Below are 24,422 nucleotides of genomic sequence, written 5' to 3'. Positions count from 1 at the left end.
CACTTCAGGCGTTGGCTCCTGACTAAACCTGCCCCAGAGAGCTGCCTATATACAAGGGCAAATATGGGAAATCAAGGTTACGGATATCCTTACAAACAAAACAATATCTTCCTTTTTCTGATTCTTCTTTTTGTGTTTAGTTTTGTTGTGTAATTGATCAGAGGCCTTCTGCGCCCCGCTGGTAATATGTTGAGTCACGTCTTCTGGAAATTGATGTGTTCCGTTCAATTGTTCAGAAATGTTCATTGGTTCAAACAGGAATCCTTCTTCTCCCTTGGCTTAACACATTCCAGGTGCGAGGCGGGTCGTGGAAAGCACTCCCAAGGAAGTTCGAGAAAAATTGTCTTATTCATCTGAGCAACCGAGGACACAGAGGATACCACGACTGCAGAGATTTGTCTTTGGCACGCCTCCGCGAAACTCACATTCTCAACGTATTGTCCCGCACTACATTCGTAATGCCCTCGCCCATTATACTCATTACTCGCGGCGCGTTGCCGATTCCCTTAAGAGTTCGGGCACTGTTTGTACATTCGCACAGAAGAAGAAGATGGTCAAGTGGCCGGTGAGCCTTAACTGTAAATATACTAAGATGGTATCTGTTCTTTCGGAACGTGGACCGTGGTGGCCGAGTGGTTCTAGGCGCTTCAGTCCGGAACCGCGCGACTGCTACGGTCGCAGGTTCGAATAATGCCTCGGGCATGGATGTATGTGATGTCCTTAGGTTAGTTAGGTGTAAGTAGTTTTACGTTCGAGGGGACTGATGACCTCAGGTGTTAAGTCCCATAGTGCTCAAAGCCATCTGAACCATCTTTAAAATTTCCGAAGCTCTTTCCGGCTGTTCCACTGGTCGTAGTTTGCTCCCTTCTGCTGGATAATTTGTCTAACTGTTTCGCTGTCTGGCTGAAGTCCCTGATAAACCTGCGGCAAAACATCAGTGGCCCTAGGAATCTCTTCCGCGGCTTCATAGAATTGGTCTCAGATATTCTTTTATCAGGCTTAGGAGTGTTTAATCCTTCTTTCATAATTTTCTGGCATAAGTAAGTTACTTGCTTCTCTTCCTCCTGTTGGAACTCCTCACGATTGTCAACCTGTAGTTTTAGAATATAAAATCGGAGCTCCTCAAATGCCTCCCTAAGACTGACATTACGCTCTTCTGAGATAGCTGCAACATGACCACATCATCTAAATTCGTGAACATCTTGTATCCTGGAAGTCCGAGTAGCACCGAGTTCATCACTCTCTGAAAAGTGGGTCCACTGTCTATTAGTCCCATGTGTACCTCTTCCATTCATTGCGTGCTTGTGTGGTAGAATAGGCTGTTTTCTCTCTATCACCCTATTCAACAGTATCACACGGTAAACTTTTGACAGCCTACAGTGGTGAAGAACTTGGCTTTCCTTATGCTATTCAAAATCTCATCGATATGGTGTAGCAGAAATACAGTACAGTACTAATGCTGTTGTCATTTATCTGTCAACAGTTCGCGACTATCCTGTACTTGGGATCTCCAATAATAGAAACTTCCACGCATTTGTGTAATGATATCTTCGCTTTGCATTACATCTGTCTTGTCTCAGAGAGCTTCCTTTTGGACTTCTGGTAGTTGACACAGCCAGAATTTATCACTTTACCTTTTGCCTCTGGTTTCATTTTAATAGCATACTACACTCTCTCAGAGTATGCTAAGCTGTTCCTGAGCTGGTGAAATATACGTGCAAGACGTGGTTCAGTAAGCGGTCATCTCTTCTTTACTTAAGCGATCTATTTTAACTACTTCCTATAAATTTCTAACTTGTAACCTTGTCTCTTAGTTCACTGAAACTACACTACTTTTGTGGCGTTCCCCGCCTTCTCCTACGAAAGATATTCCACTTATCGTCACCCTGGGATATTCCAATACAGCTGCTTCTTCCATGGTACTCAAATTACTTGTAACGCCCGAAATGCATATCCTCCTATTTCCGTCAATTGTACTATAAATTTTTTCCTTATTTTGTTACATGAAGATATGACATTTCGATGTCTTTATATATTCTAATTGTTTTATAATTTGTGTATATATATATTTGCATTTATGTCGATGAATAATTGGTTTGTTTTGTAAATATTATTTCTATTTTTATGCTTGGTCTTGCCTATGGAAAACTATGCTATCGAACGATTACATCTATAGGTCGTGTGGAGAACCAAAGTGTTTAGGATCTGGGGAAGTGTTAACTCTGCCGCGTGGAGTGCGGGCAGAGCAGAGTCTGGCTGGAGGACGGCAGTGGAGCAGGTGTGTTGTGTGACGCTCCCGAGAGTTGCCGCGCTTTCGGGGTTTGGCAGCATGTAATTGCGCTCGACTTGCTATGATAGTTTCTGACATGGTGCCGCGGACGGGAAGCATTAGGTGGCACACATCAAGAGTCCGTTCCGTCTGGTCACCGTGTCAAGAAGAAGGCGCGCCAACATCCAGCTTCTGCAGCAGCGACGGCCGACAGTAAGTGACTGTCGCCACCTCCTCCATCGACGACTTCAAACCTTCAGTCAGCCAACAAATAAGACTGAAAGAACGTAAAGTTTTAGAACTGTATGGCAGACCTCAGCTTTTCAAACTGTTCCATTTGCGTCACTAAAATACTGCAACTTAGCATGAACCTTTGTTGGTCATTGTCCCAATTGCATTACCAAGCAGGGTCCCTTCCTTTTCCGAATTGAACCCGTGTGTCGTTCATATTAAAGTAATATCATTCCATTTCGCTGCTTTAACGTCAGAGTTATGTTAAAGTATTCATAGCTGGCTATAATATTTAGATTACACGAGCACAAATGAAGAGTGCGAGTTTTGTTACCATATTTTAGCTTACCTGTGACTGAAGCTCAGCTTGGTGCGTACTAAATTTTACTATTGCTAATTGTTCAAAATCATTTAATTCAAGTTCAAAGTTAAATCTCTTATTTCTAAATTACGTAGGTTCAAGTAGCTTTTGAGATGATTGTTGAGGTAGCCCAAGATTAACCTTATTTTATTTTATTTCGTAGTGCTTCAGAAGCAAAGTTCACTATTAATTTCAGTCGCTAAATGAGCTTTCAATTTTCTGGTTTTGTTAATTCTTTTGCTAAATTAAGTCAGAGTGTAGCGGAATTTATTACTTCTGACAAACATTCAGTTTTCACACAACTCGTATCAACCTGCCACGCTTTTAGTGCTAATTATATGTGCAACAACATTTCTTTTTCAGTTATTATAATAGTTTTCCATAGGGCTGGCGACCGTAATTTTCCCCAAACCTAAAATATCTAATTAACACCAGTTAATTGTCAACGTAACGACCGCACATTTACTTTCTTCATTATCTTTACCCTTTTTCAAAATTAATTTCCACCAATATCATTTGCATTTTTCCTTTCATTTAGATGTAATCCCTTCCTCCCTCTTTACCGAAAGATTAACTTCGGAGACGATTGATTTTCCCAAATTTCCATTAGGTACGCACGGTTTAATTTTTCACTGTAATTAAGGTCGTTAAGTGAGAGGGAGGTTACATACTCACAAGGGAAGAGGCTTTCTGTATGGTCAACAATGTTGGAGGTGAATGCATACCCATTTATAGCTGCTGCTACGCCATTATTCCTTTCATTAGATCTGTGGGCTGCACGTTAATCTTTAAAACCTTTTATACTCGATGAAGCTACTTCCACTCCACTGACTGCCCAACTTTGTTCCTTGTTTCCTTTAGATGCTGCGCCCTGTTGTTTTTTTATTGCTTCCGGTTACTCACTCTGGTGGTCTCTTTTCTCTCTTGGGTCCGTTTCTCATTCAACCTGGATTCTTACTGCTGCTTTCGCTGTTCCATTTGCCTTTGTGAACCCTCACTTTAAGCTGCCCAGTGTCCATTACATGGGACAACGCTCCTCTCTTCATGGCCATATCCCAGTCAACAAGATTTGACTGTTCAGTTCCTGTTGTAGAGCATGTTCTCCAGCAGGATATTGCGTGAGGCCGGTACACACCCTCTGGACTAATGGGCATAGGCAGAGGGTGTACTCTGGCAACACGCAGTACCCTGCTGGAGAACATGACAGTCCTGACCTCGGTACCTGTTCCACCACACCCCCGTCGTCTGGATTCTCCCCACTGACACCAGTTTCTCAGAGGTCATCAGGTGGCACTAGCTAAATGGTTCAAATGGCTCTGAGCACTATGGGACTTAACTTCTGAGGTCACCTGTCCCTTAGAACTTAGAACTACTTAAACCTAACTAACCTAAGGACATCACACACATCCATGCCCGAGGCAGGATTCGAAACTGCGACCGTAGCAGTCGCGCGGTTCCGGACTGAAGCGCCTACAACCGCTCGGCCACCGCGGCCGGCAGGAAATAGCGCTACAACATGAACGATGTTTAAGCAGTAATCTCTGTCTAGCACATTACCCAGTCTTCCAACTTTAACCTCTCAGGTTTTCAAATCTCGTCCGATCCAGCCCCCCATAATCAGTCTTTCTCATCCCGTGCGATAAGTCTCCGCTGAGTCGTGGTGTCGGATGACTTTCCCGAAATCTATACCTTTTCGTAGACCTCTCCAGTTCTTTACCATCACCCCTCTTCCTTCCCCTTCAAACCTTCTGCCTTATTTATGTATTCAGTATTAAGTATTCAGTGAGTTAGCCGAGGAAGCAGTAGTGTTGTATCTGAATGAGAAACTAGCTCAGGACAGGATCATTTAAAGGAACTCTGCGTCAAGTTCATAAGAATTTGTGACCAAGAACTGGATAGATCTGTACCCAGTAGCACCGTTTGAGGCGGGAGGGACCCTCCATGGTATACAGCTGCTGGAAAGAAATTATCAAAAAAACAAACAAAAAAGTACTGCACGACAGGTATAAAAGCATAAGACTGTACATAGAGATTTCGAATGAAATGCGTTTACAAACAATCCTGTTGGAAGAACATCTGCAACTGAGCATTTTAGGAGAGGTTGAAAATACCGCTGCAGTTGTAAATTTCTTTATTTTCACATGACCGGTTTCGAACTGTTATAAGCCCCTCTTCAGGTGTCGTAGCTGTGCTGTGGTCCCTGAGAGCCCCGTGTACCAGGCGCGGTGTACCAGGTGTGATCGTGTTTTTCATGGAGGGGGTTTTCACCCCTTGTTATTTTGCGTGGCACTATCACATCACAGGCCTACACTGATGTTTATAATTCAAAGCCTGTGGCGTAGTGGTTACACGACAGTAATATCCCTGTAATGGACTGGCCTGCACAGAGTCCTGACCTGAATCCTATAGAACTCCTTTGGGATATTTTGGAACGTCCACTTCGTGCCAAGCCTTACCGACCGACATCGATACCTGTCCTCAGTGCAGCAGTCCGTGAAGAACGGGCTGCCACTCCCCAAGCAACTTCCCAGCACCTGATTGAACGTATGCCTGCGAGAGTGGATGCTGTCATCAAGAATAAGGGGGGGGGGGGGGGCGTCAATATCATATTGAATTCCAGTATTACCGATGGAGGGCGCCACGAAGTTGTAATTCATTTTCAGAAAGGTGTCAAAAAAATGGTTCAAATGGCTCTGAGCACTATGCGACTTAACGTCTGAGGTCTTCAGTCGCCTACAACTTAGAACTAATTAAACCTAACCAACCTAAGGACATCACACGCATCCATGCCCGAGGCAGGATTCGAACCTGCGACCGTAGCGGTCGCTCGGCTCCCAGACTGCAGCGCCTAGAACCGCATGGCCACTCTGGCCGGCCGGCGAGGTGTCCGGATACTTTTGATCACACAGTGTATGCTATTACACATGCTCTATATGTCCACCACCACCACCACCAGTAGCACGAACAACGTGTAGACGATAGAAATTCTGCAATATTTAAAGATAGCTCAGTCCAGTAACTGTGTTTTCCTCAAAAAAGGAGGGACCGTACACTTTTACACGAGGAATGGCGCAATAAACGTTCATTTTAGGTGAATCCCTTTCGTGCTGAGTAACGTCATGAAAGTTCTGGAGTCCCCATATGTCGATTTACTTTACCACAAACATGAAATGTTGCTTCATCACTGAAAATTGAGCTTAGTAAAAACGTATCCTCTTCCAGGTCCTTTAGCAGAACATCACTGAGGTCAACCCGTTTCCTTTTATCAGCAACACGAATAGCTTGCACTAATTGTATTCTGTGTGTTTTATAGACCAAACAACGGCTTAACACTCGCCAGAGAGTCGTATGAGGCTTTACCAGTTCTCTGCTTACGCTTCGAGTAGAATTTCCTGGGTTCTGCTCAACTGTTCGCGGCATTCTTTTCACCATGTCATGCGATCTGGACTCTTACCTTTGCACAAGCATCCTGTCTCTTGTCTCTGCAGATTGGCGCTACAGACGACGAACGTCTTTGGGTGCAGGAGGATCACTGCCAAAACGCGGACGAAAAGCACACAAAACGCCTTCTTGCTTGTAACTGCGTGCAAATTGAGAAGACGCATTGACTGACATGCCTCATACGACTCACTAAAGAGACAGCTTACACTACACTCGGTCGTCCTCTGTTAGAACATTGCTGCGTGGTGTGGGATCCTTACCAGGTGGGATTGACGGAGGACATCGAAAGGGTGCAAAAGAGAGCAGCTCGTTTTGTATTATCACGTTATAGGGGAGAGAGTGTGGCAGATACGATACACGAGTTGGGATGGAAGTCATTACAGCATACACGTTTTTCGTCGCGGCGAGACCTTTTTACGAAATTTCAGTCACCAACTTTCTCTTCCGAATGCGAAAATATTTTGTTGAGCCCAACCTACATAGGTAGGAATGATCATCAAAATAAAATAAGAGAAATCAGAGCTCGAACAGAAAGGTTTAGGTGTTCGTTTTTCCCGCTCGCTGTTCGGGAGTGGAATAGTAGGGAGATAGTATGATTGTGGTTCGATGAACCCTCTGCCAAGCACTTAAATGTGAATTGCAGAGTAGTCATGTAGATGTAGACATCTAACGACGTTTTTCTGGTTTTTATAGGCCACGCCCATTCGAACAGCATGCATTTCCTTGTCGGCACGTTCCATGTTTCTCAGTTATTCTTTTTGAAACGCCCTGTATTACTCAAGCTCACGAGACCAGCATCGAATTGGTACTGAACGTATACAACGAAGAATTGCACAAATGGCCGCACGTTTGTTTCAGCCGTGGGAAAGTGTCACGAAGATGCTCAAACTGAACCGACAGACCGCTGACACTCTGTCTCGGAAGCCTACTTCGGGAATTTTTTGGAACAACTTTCAATGATGAATGTAGGGATATACTACAGCCCCCTACATATCGTTTCCAGAGGGATCGCAAAGACATATTAAACAAATCACAGCGAGCACTGAGGCATTTAAGCAACCATTCTCCCTCTGCTCCAAACGTTAATGGACGGGACAGTGCTCTAGATTAGACTAGATTAGATTAATTATTCATTCCATAGACCCACAAAAGCGGGGATCCTCCTTGGTGTGGAACATGTCAGATAAACAAACTACAAAAATGTAATTAGAAAAACTTGAGTTTTATTAATTTTAATGATCCTCAGTCAATAAACAGTGAAATTATGTTGTAATGGTTCCTTATTTGCGAAACCATTACCACCCGCCAAACCTATTTTTCGGTACCGTAGATTAATGAATATTTTTCTACGTAATGTCTCATATTTTTCACTCTATTCAAATTTCGTTTCATTTTTATATGTTAGTACGTCGATATTTTGAGATATTGAAATCGATATAATATCCAGTGTGAATATCTTTGTACTTATTGTTATCTTTGATGCCGGTTTGTGACTTCTGGCGCGGAAGCGTACAGAGTAGTCAAGTTTTTGTGTTGAATATGAACAGTCGTGACTCTGTGTTGGAAATGAAAAGATTAGTCTGAGTTGTGGACAATGAAAAATGTTGTGAGTTTTATTAAGACTAGTAACGGCTGCGAAATTGTATGATGAAGTAATGTTTTGAACATGCGAAAATATAAAAAGTTTAATAAATGTGAATTTTTGTGAAAAGTGAGTGTCAAGAATCATTTTCAAGTGACCATTGTTTTAAAGTGACCATTGTTTTAATGCATGGAGAGCTGTATCAAACCAGTCTCAGGACTGAAGACCACAACAACAACAACAATAGTTTTAAAAAGTATGAAGCACATTGCAATGAAAAACATAAATCATCAAATTAATCCTGAAAGATTTGACTTCGTAAGTTCTTCAAGTCGGCGTAATTAATATCCGAGTGCCTTTCGCATCAACAGCGATAGTCATGCTACCTAGACAACATTTTTAATTACAAGCCAAATCCAGAGCGAGGTCGTCGTTCGATTGCAAATAGAAGATAAGTGATATTGTTAATTTTCTTCAGTGACTGTGATCAATTTATGTAGCAATACCTGCCACAATAAAGACATTTTAGTTGCGCAATAAAAAGATCATACTTTGAATGCGCGACGTGGTAATTTTTGAACTAATCAACTGTTAGTGGAGGTATTTTTACTATTTACATGAATTAAAATAAAACTCCTAATATTTACAGGTTTAATACTCACTAATAGTTGACACAACAGGACGTCTTGACTGACAGAGAGTTCGTCAAACCACTTTCACACTGTTTGCCTGCCGTCTCTCTCTCGAATGGCGAAAGTAGAAAACGAACATCTAAATCTAGTCGTAGTCATGGGACTGGAACTATTTCAGTTTCTTTCTGTGACAACGTTGTCCTTGGTGCAAGATAAAAATTAAAATTTAGTAAACGTATACATGTGTGTGTGTGTGTATCCGTTGATGTCTGTCTGCCCGTCAACCTTATTTCAGTGCAAAATCTGACTCGCAACGTTAATGTCCTTGCTCAAGAGGAAACTGCTAACTCACAGTGCATGTTGCTTTCGTGTTGCACTGTTACTACGCCACTTAACCAGTCTTTCGTCTTGTTAAAATGAGTTTTGAGTATGTGAAAATAAACAATGTTAATGTATCTCCATGTTTCTCTCTTTGCACGTGATTAACCGTCAAAAACGTGCAACTTCACTGTAATACTATTCTAACGAGATGTGTTTAACTTTTTTCCCCACAAGGAAAAATTAGTTGCTGCGAGTGATTTTCTTCTCCTAATTTCTTCTGCCGTCTCACGCCTTTCTTTGTTTCTTTGACATGACAGGCCAGATTATAAATGGTGCTTGAACTGAGCAGTTACAAATAGCACCTGCATTTATTTTGCTTTAAAAACAAATCTTTCTTTCATTTTTGTGTATGTAAGCGCACTACACGTGCTGAAAACTATATTTTTAAGTTTTATGACATTTTTCTATAATTTTTGTCCTCTATTCTGTTTTCAATATACTTGTGTTATCATTTTATTTTAAACAAGAGAATAATTTAAAAGGCTGGTCCAGGTATGTGATCAATCAGGCAATCATTTGCCTTGAGTATACTTTTTGTATTTTCCCGCACTTCGCCGTAGCTGTGGAGGCTTGCATGCCTCAGCGATATCTGCAGATAGCCGTACCGTAGGTGCAACCACAACGGATGGGTATGTGTTGAGAGGCCAGACAAACGTTTGGTTCCTGAAGAGGGGCAGCAGCTCACTTGGAGGGGCCAACTGCCCTGGAACTGCGTACGGATGAAAGCATTGGGAAACTACTGCTGCAGTTTTTCCCGAGGACATCCAGCTTTACTGTATGGTTAAATGATGATGGCGTCGTCTTGGGTAAAATATTCCGGAGGTAAAATAGTCCGAAATTCTGATCTCTGAGCGGAAACTACTCAGGAGGACGTCGTTATCAGGAAAAAGAAAACTGGTGTTCTACGGATGAAAAATGTGAAATGTCAGATCCCTTAATCGGGCAGGTAGGTCAGAAAATTTAAAAAAGGGAAATGGACAGGTTAAAAGTTAGATATAGTGATAATTAGTGAAATTCGGTGGAAAGAGGAGTAAGACTTCTGTTCAGGTGAATACAGGGTTATAAATCGTAAACCAAATAGAGATAATGCAGGAGTAGGATTAATAAAGAATAAAAACATAGGAGAGCGGATAAGCTACTACGAACAGCTTAGTAAATGCATTATTGCGGCCAAGATAAACACGAAGCCCACACCTACTACAGTAGTACAAGTTTGTATGCCAACTAGCTCCGCAGATAATGAAAAGATTGAGGAAACGTATGATACGATAAAAGAAATTATTCAGATAGTTAAGGGAGACGAAAATTCAATAATGCTGGGGGACGGGAATTTGATACTAAGGAAAGGAATAGAAGGAAAAGTAGCAGGTAAATGTTGATTGGGGGTAAGGAATGAATGAGGAATCCGTCTGGCACAATTTTGCGCAGAGTTTAACTTAATCATGACTGACACGTGGTTCAAGAGTCATGAAAGAAGGTTGTATACGTGGAAGAGGCATAGAGACGCTGCAAGATTCCAGATAGATTACACAATGGTAAGACATAGATTTATAAACCATTCTCTAAATTGTAAGAGATTTCCAGGGACAGATGAGCACTCTGACTACAATTTATTTGTTGTGAACTGTATATCAAAACTGAAGACACTGCTAAAAAGTAGGAATTTAAAGAGATAGGACCTGGATAAACTGCAACACCCAGAGGTTGTAGAGAGTTTCAGAAAGAGCATTAGGGAAAGATTGACAAATACAGGGGAAAGAAATACAGTTCTAAGAAAAATGGGTAGATTTGAGAAATGGAATAGTGAAGGAAACAGAGGATCAACTAGGTAAAAAGATGAGTATATTCTTTGGGTAAAAGGTGAGATACTGAATTTAACTGATGAAAGGAGAAAGTATAAAAGTGCAGTTAATGAAAAAGGCGAAAAGGAATACAAACATCTCAAAAATGAGGTTATAGGAAGTTCAAAGTGGCTAAAGCAAGAATGGCTAGAGGACAAACGTAAGAATGTAGAGTCATGTATCACTAGGGGTACGATAGATACTGCCTACAGGAAAATTTAAGAGACCTTTGCAGAAAAAGGACCACCTGTATGAATATCAAGAGCTCAGAAGAGAAACCAGTCCTAAGCAAAGAAAGGAAGGCAGAAAGGTGGGAGGAGTGTCTTGAGAGTTTATATTAGGGCGATGTACCTGAGGACAGTATTATGGAATTGGAAAATAACTTAAATGAAGATGTAATGGGAGATACGATACAGCGTGAAGAATTTGACAGAGCTGTGAAAGACGTAAGTCAAAAAGACAACATTCCACGAGAACTACTGATATCCATGGATGAGCCAGCCATGACAAAACTCTTGCATCTGGTGAGCAAGATGTATTAGACAGGTGAAATACTCTTAGACTTCAAGAAGAATATAACGTCTCCTATCTCAAAGCAAGCAGGTGTTGACAGATGTGAAAATTACCGAACTGTCAGTATAATAAGTCACAGATGAAAAATACTAACACGAATTCTTTACAGACGAATGGAAAAACTATTAGAACCCGACCTCGGGGAAGATCAGTTTGGATTCCGTAAAAATGTTGGAACACGTGAGGCAATACTGACCTTACGACTTATCTTAGAGAATAGATTAAAGAAAGGTAAACCTACGTTTACAGCAATTGCAGACTTAGAGAATGTTATTGACAATCTTGACTGGAATGCTCTCTTTAAAATTCTAAATGTGGCAGGGGTAAAATACAGGGAGCGAAAGGCGATTTACAATTTGTAAGAAACTAGATGGCAGTTATAAGAATCTAGAGGCATTAAAGGGAAGCAGCTGTCGGGAAGGGAGTGAGACAGGGTTGTAGGCTCTCCCCGATGATATTTAAGCTATATATTGACAAGTAGTAAGACAAACAAAAAAAACAAAAAAAGAATTTGGAGTTGGAATTAAAATCCATGGAGAAGAAACAAAAAACTCTTAGGTTTGCCGATGACATTGTAATTGTGTTAGAGACAGCAAAGGACACGTATCAGCAGTTGAATGTAGTGGACAGAATCTTAAAAGGAGGATATAAGATGAACATCAACGAAAGCAAAACGAGGATAATGGAATGTAGTCGAATAAAATCGGCTGATGCTGAGGGAATTAGATTATGAAATGAGACACTTAACGTAGTAGATGAGTTTTGCTATTTAAGGAGAAAAATAATTGATGGTGGTCGAATTAGAGAGGATGTAAAATGTAGACTGGCAATGGCAAGGAAAGTGTTTCTGAAGAAGAGAAATTTGTTAACATCGTGTATAGATTTAAGTGTCAGGAAGTCTTTTCTGAAACTATTTGTGTGGAGTGTAGCATGTATGGAAGTGAAACATGGACGATAAATAGTTTAGACAAGAAGAGAATAGAAGATTTCGAAATGTGGTGCTACTGAAGTATGCTGAAGATTAGACGGGTAGATCACTTAACTAATGAGGAGGTACTGAATAGAATTTGGGAGAAGAGGAATTTGTGGCACAACCTGACTAAAAGAAGGGATCGATTGGTGGGACACGTTCTGAGGCATCAATGGATCACCAATTTAGTACTGGAGGGAAACGTGGAGGGTAAAAATCGTAGAGAGAGACCAAGAGATGAACACACTAAGCAGATTCAGAAGGATGTAGGTTGCAGTAGGTACTGGGAGATGAAGAAGCTTGCATAGGAAAGAGTAGCATGGATAGCTGCATCAAACCAGTCTCTAGACTGAAGACCTCAACAACAACCACAACAACAACAACAGGGATAAAGTGGAGAAATGTACTTTCTCGTGTATTACCAGGAAAAGGAAAAGAAAGAGGAACTTGCGCGCTTTACAATTGATTGAAACTCTTTTTGAGTGCTGTTTGTTTCATTCGTAGTTAAGTTATAGCTGATTTTTATTTATGCATTTAACTAAATATGTTTCACATCACATTAGGCATCTTCAGTGGTGTGTAAGAGTTGTATAAATTATTTGTTGCCACAGGATTGTGATTTAGCACCACTCTTCTAGGAATTTCGTCTACTGTTGATGTAAGACTGCTTCCAAAACCGTCTAATGCACTGCCCACAGAAATCTGCAAGGTAATTTCCACATAATCGCCATCCTTATTTAAGAAGCCAGATTGGTACAACATGTTCGTGTAACTTACAGTGTTTCGGATTTTTGACGTCAGTGCGGGACGTAACAGAGAGACATGAAATGGTCAATTGACTTATTTGTCAATTATTATTATTTATCTAGGGTTTATAGAACCATCATGTCAATAGATTCGCACACATATAAAATAATAAATACAAAAGAATCGTAATATATATAGAATGAACACGGATTTTAAATTATTTGACAATTTCCACACAGATTAGAAAGTTGCAGCTTAGGAAACTTGAAATATCAGTATGGACAAAATGGAATATCAGTGAGAGAACTGAACGGAGACTGGGAAGCATACATCTGGGGATTGGAATGATTGTGCAACCACAGATAAAAGATAAATTTCATGTATAGACGTTACTGCCTCGTATAAAACAAAACTCGCTTTTTATTGTCGACGGTATGTACTTGTAAATTTTTGCGTAACATGTGCTGAGAGATTGTGCGCTGCACTTGAAAACGGCTCCAAAGTCGAAATGCCAGTAGCGGACATTAGAATAATTACAGCCAAATGGCGAAAATGTTGTCTTGGAGAATTAGGCGTTAGTCTCTTTCAAAAGTTAATTTTTTTTTATAAGAAACCTTAGGAAACGATTAATATTCCATACGTTAAGCTCTTTAGCGAAACAGTGGATAATTAATTATCGAGGGTTGAACAGGAAACTGGAGCGTCATCCTTTTGTATGTGAATCCTGAGTGTTAATCACAGTGCCACATTGCTAAGTAAGTGGAACATAGGCACTAATTGATGAGCTTCTGGAAACATAGGCGAAAATAAAACCACGTAGCATTCTTACAAGAAGGGGTAGTTAGTGAAACGGTTTTTGGCACTGCTAAAGATTGAGATGCGGAACTGTATTGCACAAAAGGTGAGAATAATAAAGAAAACGGATTATTGTGTGTGTATAAAGCAGTGTGTAAGGGTACCATCATCGATGCCTTTACCAACGATCTACCGAGCAGCATGAAATAGTCAGTGGGCCTTCCGTTCCAGTATTTTGGAGATATGCGCCGTTTCTGCCGGCTGGGACATTGTCGGATTGAGACAACGCTAGGGATGGACGATCATGCGTGATAGTAGATTTAGTGGCTTTTTGAATTACCTGAATGAATCCACTATATCGATTAAGTGTGTCGTAATAATCGGTTATTCGATTGTTATTTTAGTCTTTATTTTTAAGTCTACATAGTATTCAAGTAAAATTATTTTTTGTGATAAAAGGGTTCGCTAAACAAAAAATAAATTTATGCTATCATAATTAAGTTTATAGTTTTTAATTGAGAGTAGTTAATCAGTTTTATTAAATACAGAATACCATTTTTTATTTTTAGCTGAAATATATACCTATTTAACACTAGTAAAACTAATTAATATAGTTGTTTTTAACACAAATGCTGTAGTAAATGTTTTGAAAACACTAAAGATTTTCAAGAAGTGAAGTAACCAACACTAATCTGAGCAATCTTTTTCCACTGTGCCTCGACGGCAAGTTGCTGCTGTATCCCCCGCCTTAGAAAACAGTCTTCCAGAAGGAACAAACGTAGTCACTATTCTTAGGTATCCACGAGCGCCACTACCCCCACGAACAGCCTCACTACCCTTCCAGAAATGCAGACAAGATGATTTCAGGTCGATTACAGGTTGGTGTAAATAGATACGAACTTCGTAGAGAAAATCCTGTCTATTTGCTGCTGCTGTTGCTCCTGCTGTGTTGAAACTAATTTGTCATGAAATCTCCAGAACTAATTGTCTGCAGTAGCTGTTAAATGTAGTTGGGCTTCTCTGGCTTTGGCTACTTTCAGTGTCTGCATCTGTCGAACAATGCAAGACTTTGCCAACACCTAGATCGCAGCAATCACAACACAGTAGGCACGAAATATTCCGACTTCTGCTGACGTTACACGATGAATACCGCGAAAAGCCGGACTTCTTTCCTTACCCACGCCGTATACAGCAAGTCAACACTCAACGGACTTCAGAGCAAAAAAAGTAAAACTCGAAATAATGAACCGTAGGAATAATCAATTATACAAAATTAATTGACATGAAAGAAATCTCGCTACGACCGTAATCGATTACGAGAATAATTTCAATTAATTGTTATTAATCGCCCATCCTCAGCATACAGTACTTGCACTAACGAGCGGGCAGAATCAGTAGAGGTTTAGAGTCGGTCAGTTAACATCTGGGAAAAGGGTCTCGGAAAATCGACTTGTGGTAAATTGGAAAGTATTTAGAAATTGCAACGAGACGTGTATTTAATTGATACATAAAGCTGAATGAGACGACGTATATTGGAGAGTACTTAGTATAGAGCAGTATTGTATTTACGGGACAAGACGTCATCTTACGCGATTTATGTGAATGTCTACTGCCCAAGTGAATACAGGCACGCAGTATGATTTATAGACGATGTGGCTTCTTGGAAATAAATTGAGTATGATTTTGTGAATTATATCGTTGTGAATGAGTAATACATATTTATGAGTGTTCCGTTGTCTGAAGCCCAAAAACTGTGTAAGCAAACGTCGTCTTTTACTGCAGAGCACCCTTGTCATTATCCGTTATTAATTTTGTGCGGCAGTTAATTACAGACAAGTCGCATTCAATCAGATACACGGTTTATTTTGTACGTCGGACGCGGTCTATAGTAAATCGTCTCTCGTTAACCTCCGATAGGAAACACTGGTAAAGGGAGAGTTTACAAGTGACTAATGGCTAAGCAAAGAAGGGAAAGCAGAAAGGTGTGAGGAGTATATAGAGGTTCTATAGAAGGGCGATGTACATGAGGACAATATTATGTAAATGAAAGAGGATGTAGATGAAGATGAAATGGGAGATACGATATTGCGTGAAGAGTTTGACACAGCACTGTAAGACCTGAGTCGAAACAAGGCCCCGGGAGTAGACAACATTCCATTAGAGCTACTGACGGCCTTGGGAAATCCAGTCCTGACAAAACTCTACCATCTGGTGAGCAAAATAAGTCACAGCTGCAAAATACTAACGCGAATTCTTTACAGACGAATGGAAAAACTTGTAGAAGCCGACCTCGGGGAAGATCAGTTCAGATTCCGTAGAAATGTTGGAACACGTGAGGCAATACTGACCTTACGACTTATCTTAGAAGAAAGATTAAGGAAAGGCAAACCTACATTTCTAGCATTTGTAGACTTAGGGAAAGCTTTTGATAATGTTGACTGGAATACTGTCTTTCAAATTATAAAGGTGACAGGGTAAAATACAGGGAGCAAAAGGATATTTACACTTTGTACATAACCCCGATGGCAGTTATAAGAATCGAGGGATATGAAAGGGGAGCAGTGGTTGGGAAGGGAGTGAGACAGCGTTGTAGCCTCTCCCCCGTATTATTCACTCTGTGTATTGAGCAAGCAGTAAAGGAAACAAAAGAAAAATTTGGAGTAGGTATTAAAATCCATGGAGAAGAAATAAAAACTTTGAGGTTCGCCGTTAACATTGTAATTCTGTCAGAGACAGCAAAGGACTTGGAAGAGCAGTTGAACGGAATGGACAGTGTCTTGAAAGGAGTATATAAGACGAACATCAACAAAAGCAAAACGAGGATAACGGAATGCAGTCGAATTAAGTCGGGTGATGCTGAAGGAATTAGATTAGGAAATAAGACACTTAAAGTAGTAAAGGAGTTTTGCTATTTGGGGAAAAAAATAAGTGCTGATGGTCGAAGTAGAGAGGATATAAAATGTAGACTGGCAATGGGAAGGAAAGCGTTTCTGAAGAAGAGAAATTTGTTAACATCGGGTATAGATTTAAGTGTCAGGAAGTCGTTTCTGAAAGTGTTTGCATGGAATGTAGCCATGTATGGAAGTGAAACATGGACGATAAATAGTTTGGACAAGAAGAGTATAGAAGCGTTCGGAATGTGGTGCTACAGAAGAATGCTGAAGATTAGATGGGTAGATCACATAACTAATGAGGAGGTATTGAATACAATTGGGGAGAAGACGAGTCTGTGGCACAACTTGACAAGAAGATGGGACCGGTTGGTAGGACATGTTTTGAGGCATCAAGGCATCACAAATTTAGCGTTGGAGGACAGCGTGGAGGGTAAACATTGTAGAGGTAGACCAAGAGATGAACACACTAAGCAGATTCAGAAGGATGTAGCTTGCAGTAGGTACTGGGAGATGAAGAGTCTTGCACAGGATAGAGTAGCATGGAGAGCTGCATCAAACCAGTCTCAGGACTGAAGACCACAACAAAAGCATAGTGGCTGAGCCAGTAAGTGTGCGATTACTAATGCAAAGTTAGGGCATGCAGCTATAGCTTCCTCCCCCATCCCTTTTCTTGGCTTTTCCTTTTGCTAGTAATGTTTTGGCGATGTGACAAATGCAAAGATACACAGTGGTTCGACGTCTACAGTAGTACGTACACTATCCGATCAAAAGTACCCGGACATCGATTAGTGAACATTAGTAAAGGGTGTATCCACCCTTCACCTTTATGAAGTCTTCAGCTCTGCCGGGAACACTTTGAACACGATATATGAAAGTCTTTGAAAAATGGCACATTATTCTTCCTTAAGAGAAGGTTGGTTCGTTGATTTGGGTGGAGGGGAGCAAACAGCGAGCCGCGCGGAGTGGCCGCGCGGTTAGAGGCGCCATGTCACGGATTGCGAAGCCCTCCCGCCGGAGGTTCGAGTCCTCCCTCGGTCATAGGTGTGTGTATTGTTCTTAGCTTAAGTTAGTGTAAGTAGTATGTAAGTCTAGGGACCGATGACCTTAGCAGTTTCGTCTCTTGTGAATTCACACACATTTGAACGTTTGAACATTCTGAACCAATCGGAAAAGGATGGAGAGGGAAAACTGCCGTGCCCATTCAAAGGAACCATCCCGGCATTTGCCTGAAGCGATTTAGGAAAATCACGGAAAACACGAATCAGGATGGACGGACGCGGGTTTGAACCGTCGTCCTCACGAATGTGTATCCACCTCCTCCGGTCTTATAAAAGGTAGTGACGTTGGATGCGAGCATGTGGAACGATGTCGACGGTCTAACTCACCATCACTAGGGTTTGTATGAATTTTCAGAGAGCTAACTTGTACTAATGCAATCATAAATGTTCATTCCTCTCATTTACCACGGTATAAGAAGCTTTGTTTGGACCAGTGATTAATCAGACACAGTATTATGTTTGCCTTACACCAAAATGGAATTACACGAGAAACAGGCAATTAGTATTTTGAAACAGATGGTGTTTGCTAACGAATATTAGACCTGTGAGGTAACAAAAATGTACAATAAACTAAGGAACAAGAAATTAGTTTCTGACATCAGTGGACAGCATAGGATACAAGAAAAACAGTTGTTGTTGTTGTTGTTGTTGTCTTCAGTCCTGAGACTGGTTTGATGCAGCTCTCCATGCTACTCTATCCTGTGCAAGCTGCTTCATCTCCCAGTACCTACTGCAACCTACATCCTTCTGAATCTGCTTAGTGTACTCATCTCTCGGTCTCCCCCTACGATTTTTACCCTCCACGCTGCCCTCCAATGCTAAATTTGTGATCCCTTGATGCCTCAAAACATGTCCTACCAACCGATCCCTTCTTCTAGTCAAGTTGTGCCACAAACTTCTCTTCTCCCCAATCCTATTCAATACCTCCTCATTAGTTACGTGATCTATCCACCTTATCTTCAGTATTCTTCTGTAGCACCACATTTCGAAAGCTTCTATTCTCTTCTTGTCCAAACTAGTTATCGTCCATGTTTCACTTCCATACATGGCTACACTCCAAACAAATACTTTCAGAAACGACTTCCTGATACATAAATCTATATTCGATGTTAAAAAATTTCTCTTCTTCAGAAACGCTTTCCTTGCCATTGCCAGTCTACATTTCATATCCTCTCTACTTCGACCATCATCAGTTATTTTACTTCCTAAATAGCAAAACTCCTTTACTACTTTAAGTGTCTCATTTCCTAATCTAATTCCCTCAGCATCACCCGATTTAATTTGACTACATTCCATTATCCTCGTTTTGCTTTTGTTAATGTTCATCTTATATCCTCCTTTCAAGACACTGTCCATTCCGTTCAACTGCTCTTCCAAGTCCTTTGCCGTCTCTGACAGAATTACAATGTCATCGGCGAACCTCAAGGTTTTTACTTCGTCTCCATGAATTTTAATACCTACTCCAAATTTTTCTTTTGTTTCCTTTACTGCTTGCTCAATATACAGATTGAATAACATCGGGGAGAGGCTACAACCCTGTCTCACTCCTTTCCCAACCACTGCTTCCCTTTCATGCCCCTCGACTCTTATTACTGCCATCTGGTTTCTGTACAAATTATAAATAGCCTTTCGCTCCCTGTATTTTACCCCTGCCACCTTTAGAATTTGAAAAAGAGTATTCCAGTCAACATTGTCAAAAGCTTTCTCTAAGTCTACAAATGCTAGAAACGTAGGTTTGCCTTTTCTTAATCTTTCTTCTAAGATAAGTCGTAAGGTCAGTATTGCCTCACGTGTTCCAACATTTCGACGGAATCCAAACTGATCCTCCCCGAGGTCTGCATCTACCAGTTTTTCCATTCGTCTGTAAAGAATTCGCGTTAGTATTTTGCAGCCGTGGCTTATTAAACTGATAGTTCGGTAATTTTCACATCTGTCAGCACCTGCTTTCTTTGGGATTGGAATTATTATATTCTTCTTGAAGTCTGAGGGTATTTCGCCTGTCTCATACATCTTGCTCACCAGCTGGTAGAGTCTTGTCATGACTGCCTCTCCCAAGGCCGTCAGTAGTTCTAATGGAATGTTGTCTACTCCGGGGGCCTTGTTTCGACTCAGGTCTTTCAGTGCTCTGTCAAACTCTTCACGCAGTATCGTATCTCCCATTTCGTCTTCATCTACATCCTCTTCTATTTCCATAATATTGTCCTCAAGTACATCGCCCTTGTATAAACCTTCTATATACTCCTTCCACCTTTCTGCCTTCCCTTCTTTGCTTAGAACTGGGCTGCCATCTGAGCTTTTGATATTCATACACGTGGTTCTCTTCTCTCCAAAGGTCTCTTTAATTTTCCTGTAGGCAGTATCTATCTTACCTCTAGTGAGATAAGCTTCTACATCCTTACATTTGTCCTCTAGCCATCCCTGTTTAGCCATTTTGCACTTCCTGTCGATCTCATTTTTGAGACGTTTGTATTCCTTTTTGCCTGCTTCATTTACTGCATTTTTATATTTTCTCCTTTCATCAATTAAATTCAATATTTCTTCTGTTACCCAAGGATTTCTAGCAGCCTTCGTCTTTGTACCTACTTTATCCTCTGCTGCCTTCACTACTACATCCCTCAGAGCTACCCATTCTTCTTCTACTGCATTTCTTTCCCCTATTCCTGTCAATTGTTCCCTTATGCTCTCTCTGAAACTCTGTACAACCTCTGGTTCTTTCAGTTTATCCAGGTCCCATCTCCTTAATTTCCCACATTTTTGCAGTTTCTTCAGTTTTAATCTACAGGTCATAACCAATAGATTGTGGTCAGAGTCCACATCTGCCCCTGGAAATGTCTTACAACTTAAAACCTGGTTCCTAAATCTCTGTCTTACCATTATATAATCTATCTGATACCTTTTAGTATCTCCAGGGTTCTTCCACGTATACAACCTTCTTTCATGATTCTTAAACCAAGTGTTAGCTATGATTAAGTTGAACAGAGCTAAAACTAGTTATACAACCATGACCTACAATGGCCCATGTACCATCCCCATGAATTTATTGTGAAAGTTTACGAAACTAGTGCGACGATATAAAAACAGTTGTAATAAGGAAAATATTGATAAAGCTATAAAGTCGATGTGTTGTGATTATTGCAGCGAAATACTGTAAAATAATACAGAAAAAGAACAATGAAAATTATTATTAATACGAAAACTATGTATTTCAAGGATAATCGGTGAACAAAGATAAAAATAAATAGACTGTCCTCTAACGAGGAAGAAAGAGAAAAAAGTAACTACTCTTCGTTTTGTTCTTAATGGTACAAGGACGCCATTGACGATTAGTGATTCGAATGGTATGTCTTTGTTACTAATACTACAATGAAAAGCGTTCTTATGATAATAATAATTAATCCTATAAATGTGTAAACTTGTGTTTTCCTTTCAATAGTGTAGGGAAAGGCATCCCATAATTACTTCTGAATAATTTGCAGTTTTCATATACTGAGCTGATTTCGTTTCAAACACGCCATTACGGTCGACAACATAATTTTAAGTTTTTCATTACGCCACATGGCTTAAAAATAGGAACTCACTAGCTGAGAATTATCTGCTTAAGTGTTTCACTTGAAAGTGAATTATATTTCATTGCAGAAACAGTTTTTGTGTTAGCCTGGACCAGTCTGTACGGATCAGGTGTCACACAATTCACAACATAAAAAATAATTGTAATTCAGCTTCAAAGAATTTTAATCAGTTCTATAACAAGATTTCAATGTGAACCTCACAGAAAGCCCAGTCTCTTCTCATTAACGGAACAATAAAACTGGTCGGATTTCAATGTGCGCAACACTTAGCTTTGGTACATTTCATGTCTAGTACGTTAAACACAAACATGGTAGACTGCTTAAACTCGCAGTTGAAAATAAATTAACATTACTCGCACAACAATCAAAGCCGTTCACGTAACCGTTAAAATTTTGGTGCACTTTAACTTTGAATTTCAGCTTCGTGTTGGAGAGGAGCACTGCGCGTCTGCAAACGACGAAAGGTACGTGAAACATTATATTCTAACAACGACAGACCCTCAGAAAACTAAAGTGTGTGGGGCCAAGGCGACCAAGAAAATTACATTTTTTTATTGAAAATAGCAAAGCTCCATTAAGGTGCCTGTATTGGTGCTGCACTTTCTACTTTGCAACCTTTCATATCAGAGAACATCGTTACGTGTTAGTTGAATTTACAAATGCACTTACCATTGACACTGAGAATAAATCATCATGAAAGTTAAGATCGATTTTCAAACAACTAATAGATGAAAGAACGGAATAAATTTAGCAATTGCGGGGGGTGCACAAAATAAGTTGTAATGTCTGTTACCGCTGTTATATCGGCCAAACGGTTCGTTCATTTGACATCTGATTTAAGGAACACTCATACACTAGAAATAAAACAGCCTTTCGTATGCACATGAATACTAGGAAGCAAACAGTACGAGACACTACACACGGATTGAAAATTCACCCAAGGGAAGAAAGTTACTTTTGTTGGAGGAACTGGAAATTTGTAGCAGTAGGAAGCACGTGCCAGATAGTATATTAAATGAAGAAACAGATTTTAATTAAAACTGTTACTTTATTATATATTATGAGGTACTTTGGCTGGAAGTAGTCACCGGAAGAGACGCAATGTAAGAGCGGCAACTCGATGGCAGTGGGCTGCAGAGCCATTAACCTCCATCTAGCGGGTCCTGCAAACTCAGCAACGGCTATTCCTGGCGAAAATCTTCCTCGATAGTTGCATTTAATTTTAAATATACTTTATTCATTGTTCAATGTTATGTACTGACGATTAAACTTCTCAATTTATATAGTTTTCCTAATTAATGACGATGGTTTACGTCGTGTAGTAAATTACAGCATTTGTTTGATTCCTCCATCTAGTCATACGACATTTATAATCTTTTTAAATCGTACCCTTTGTAAAGCTGTTTCACACTCTTTATTCTTTGCAGTACGAATTAACATAATTTTAATTTAATAAGAATAGGGGAAAGAAAATTCTTTTTTCACACTTATCACACGTACCAAAAAGTCAACTACCGCCACTTTCTGTTACCGTTAACTTGCCATTTTCATCTAAACACAGCGGTCAGTATTGCTTTAACTATGAGTACATAGGAGACATGTGTCAACCGGTGTACATATATCTTTACTGTCTGGACAAGTTATCCAGTGTGAGTATGTAGTATATGTATTGTATGTTTTGCTTTTGACTTCAGATACAGCTTACATGACAAGTTTCACCACGAATATGTTACTATTTTGAACAACCATATTACTTTTGTGCGCTGTTAACTGAAAGCAAACGTTTGTTACTTGCTTCTTCTTTTTCGTGGACAAATCTCAGCTTGCAGTTACCGACTTTAAAAAAAAAAAATAATTGAATGGGCATTCCAATGGATAAAATGGCTTGGCTCGGAGCACTATGGAACTCAACATCTGAGGTCATAAGTCCCCTAGAACTTAGAACTAGTTAAACCTAACTAACCTAAGGACATCACACACATCCATGCCCGAGGCAGGATTCGAACCTGCGACCGTAGCGGTCGCGCGGGTCCAGACTGTAGCGCCTAGAACCGCTCGGCCACTCCGGCCGGCAATGGATAAAATTTTTAAGACGCAGTACAGGCTTTTTGTTTCAGTTGCTGTCACAGGTAGCACGGCACGCTCATTGAACGAGTCTTTCTTCTAGATAATTATGTCTTATTCTAAACTGCTTGCTGGTACATAATATACTGGCTCTTACTTTCGCTTCAGGCTGTACAAACAGCTTTTACCCAAAGATTTAAAATAATGTTGTGGACGATCAAACGGTGTTGTACGCCGCTAGTACGTTAATACTACATGTTGAATGTTAATTTTCAGTAAATTATTGACAGTAAGGCAATAGCAATTTTTACGTAAATTTGTTACGTAAGGAAATTTTCTTTTGGTTTTCCTATTAGCAGATGTGAAGATAGAAGTTAAACAGTCGGAAAAGGTATCACTTTGTAAAAAAATTTAAATTTTAAAAGCGACTGAAACTGTAGAATGAAAATTTTTTAAAATTTTTAAGAGTTTTATAGGAAGCTTATAAAATTTTTATAATTTTACATTTGATTATGTGCTTAAGATCGCTTTGTTCCAGTCTAATAATGTCGGATATATTCAGTCTTCCATTGGGTTCAGGATGCGACTCTCAACACATGAGTTCATTTCAGGAATGTTACCGTCTACAAAGCAATGTCTCACAGACACTGGTTATGACAGGGTGCACTGCTGTTCTAATACATACAGTCGACGTCTCCGAACCGTTCCTCTACTGTACGCACCACACAGTGATGGAAAAGTTAACGTTTTCGTAAGTGCACTTAGGCCACGCCTTAACCACGAAAAACCACGAAAAACCCCACACGTGTAGCGATGGACAAAACTTTTTAATGAAATATAGAAACACTGCAGCATCAAGAACGAAATTTGAGTCAAATGCACTTTCTGCATGCTAAGGACAAAATTCTTGTGGTATACTTTGATAAAACTTGGGGTTCACAAAAACAAATGCAAAAACATATTTTTTTTGGACTTCAATGGAAATACTGGCTTCAAAGTACGTACAGTTATTTT

The sequence above is a fragment of the Schistocerca gregaria genome, chromosome 2 (assembly GCF_023897955.1).
Source record: "Schistocerca gregaria isolate iqSchGreg1 chromosome 2, iqSchGreg1.2, whole genome shotgun sequence".
Taxonomy (NCBI): Eukaryota; Metazoa; Arthropoda; class Insecta; order Orthoptera; family Acrididae; genus Schistocerca; species Schistocerca gregaria.
Note: the sequence above shows the minus strand (reverse complement) of the source record.